The sequence below is a fragment of the Protobothrops mucrosquamatus genome, unplaced genomic scaffold, assembly GCF_001527695.2.
Source record: "Protobothrops mucrosquamatus isolate PMUCROS unplaced genomic scaffold, P.Mucros_1.0 scaffold1945, whole genome shotgun sequence".
NCBI lineage: Eukaryota > Metazoa > Chordata > Lepidosauria > Squamata > Viperidae > Protobothrops > Protobothrops mucrosquamatus.
Window position 1 is genome coordinate 63,320 of NW_015388066.1, and position 3,064 is coordinate 66,383.

The window sequence follows — 3,064 nt, forward strand, 5'->3', positions numbered from 1 at the left end:
TGTTTGTTCACCCAAACTTAATAAACTATGACAAAATTGTGACTTATAAAGACATTTTGAATAAAGGAGGAAAATTAAAATATAGACAAGAACTAGAAGAACAGGGTATTGATTTATCATGGTGGCCATATCTGCAAATTCAAACGTGATATGAAAAATGTTAAAATATCTGGTTTCTATAAAGAACAGACAGAATTTGATAAGATATTGCTGACATGAGATGAAAAATTGATCAAGAAACTTTATAAATATATGCTAAGCTTAAAGATGGAACAGGAACAAGTTAAAGAAACAATGATAACATGGGCAAAGAACTTTGGACATAACATAGAACTAGAAAAATGGCAAAGCCTTTGGGAAAGAAAATAACAAAAGTGGTAGCGTACAAAGAAAATTTATATAAAATGTTTTATAGAGGGCATTTAACACCTGTAAGGTTAGCAAAAATGTTTAAAGATGTATCAAATAATTGTTGGAAATGTAAACAAAAAACAGGCACATATTACCATCTTTGGTGGACATGCTCTAAAGCTAAAAGATGTTGGTTAAGAATACATATATGGTTAGAGAAAATGATGAAAAAACATTTAGATTTTAAGCCAGAATTATTTTTGTTAGGCATAATTGTAGGTAATTATGAGAAAGAGTGTATATATTTAATTTTACATATATTAACTGCAGCAAGAATTGTATTTGCTCAATATTGGAAAAATGAAGATCCACCAGCAGAGGAAGTGTTAATTAAAAAAATCTTAGAGTGTGCAGAAATGGATAGATTGACATTGAAAATGAAAGAGAAAGAAAGTTCAGTTTATTTTAGAACATGGGATACTTTTTATAATTAGCTAGAAAAATGAGGTAGAGAGAAAGGAACATGATATGTGTTAGTAAACCAGACATTGAAACCCAGACAATATGTTTCTGATAATATTTTAAGCACTTTGTGATTAAAATATTAAGGATTTTGTCCTTTTCACACCTCTGCTTCAACTTCATCTGTTAGGCCTACAGGAAACAGAATGGCTAACCACTAAAGAAAAAGAGTTTTGTTGACATTTAAACAGTCTACAATACCTACTATGCTCCTTAAAATACAACCTATTGTTGGTACAGAGATATTCCCATTGCACATATTTCAAGATAATAAAATATGCTCATTCTTTCATTATTCTAAGTAAGCTGAAGATCTCTCTCTAGGCTCTAGAAATGTAGAGCGGTGCACTACAGCTAGCCTTGAGAGGTTGGCTTTGACTAAAGTCATGTGGTCATAAAAAGATTTTTCCTGAATTTCTAGAAACGCAGCTTATTCACTTTTTGGACTAATGCCAAATAAGGAGCTAGATGAAATGCTGAGAAAGTTAATGAATTAATAACATGCATAATAGCAGAACCTGTGACTGAATTATTGGCAATACCCACACACAAAAAAAGGGTTACATGAACAATAATACCAGTCTACAAACACCTCTGATACACCAAGGTTTAAATGAGGTTTTCAACAGAAACCAGAAGAAAGACAGCCTGGCTATTTTAACAGATAAAGAGTGATTGGTCTTGCACCACCCAAACAACAACTGTGTTTCCCCTGATGATTCTAAGAAATGGACAGCAAGGTAAAGGGAACCCTGCCCTCCCAGAAGAGAATTCACAAAATTTTGGATGAATCCACTGCCACAAATAGACTAGTAACATCTCTAGCTCAGCAAATGTAATCAAGTATTGTACAGAATCTTGTAACATTGAGCCTCAGATGGGCGATATTGACACCAGTGCATTCAAGTTCCCAGTGAAGACTTACATGGACATCAGGCAAAACATTGCAACAACAGAAAATAAACATGGTACAGAATTTGATACACCAGATAAGCAATCTTGCCCAATAGAGTCTTCAAAGAAAATCCAAGTCACCAATCAGTATGCATACCTGAATATGTCAGATTCTCTCATCTCCTATCTGCAAATGACTGACTGAAGAGGATACATTACAACCTATCCCTAACTAGCTCTTCTTAGACAAGAGTAGATGTAAACTATCAAGTACAAGATGTCTCTGTCACGGCCCACTTCAAAACCTCATCCTAAGAAAGCAGAACTCGTGGAAGCAGTTTCTTCCAAAAGGAACTTTTATTAGGAGACGCTGATAGGAGGCATGATAGGCAGGATCTGAGGGTTCCTGCTCAGATCAATAGGTGAAAAGAGTCCCAAGCAAACCCCACCCCAATAGTTCATCTGGCCAGTTTGAATAGGCCAATCCTCAGGTGTTAAGTCCACTGTGGGAAAGGAGCTGATAACATAGTTCTTTCCCAGGCTTACATTGATGTTGTTGGGTCTTCACACCTTCCCTTCCAAAATGGGAGATAAGCCAGATGGCTGGAGGCACATTCCTTTCTCACCCCAAGATAACATCAAGGGAGAGACAGTTCAAAGAGTAAATATGCAGAAACAGTGAAAGGGATACATTGTTGTGACAGACAGAAAGAAAGAAACAAAAAGACAGCCCACAGCGTCTTCCCCCCTCTCCTTCAGGAGAATGGCAGAACCTGGAGCAATGAAATAAAAATAACTAGAAAAGAGTTCCCTTTAATAATACGTGGGTTCTGACAGTCTCACCATTTGTCCTCTTTCTGATTAAATTTAGTTAGCAGCCAAAAACCCAAACTCAGCCTTTTTTGGCATTTGGTTGTAGAAATGCTAGGCTGCATTAACAGAGGGATAGAATCAAGATCACGTGAAGTATTAATACTACACTACAATGCCTTGGTAAGGCCACACTTGGAATTCTGCATCCAGTTTTGGTCACCACAATGTAAAAAAGTTGTTGAGATACCTCAACTGCGCATGTCTGCATGATGGTGGACGCTGCCCTTTAGCTCCGCGCAAATGGAGTGGAAGAAGGGTAGAGGGGGGGCTTCGGAGACCCCCGAAGGAGACAGAGGAGAGACCCCCGAGGAGCCAGAGGCTCTGCCCCCTCCCTGGTGAGTTTTCCGGGAGGGGGAGAAGATAGCCGCGGGCCGCTCGCCGCTTTCCTTCTCGGCGGCCCCGGCTTTCCCAGCGGCCTCGGCTC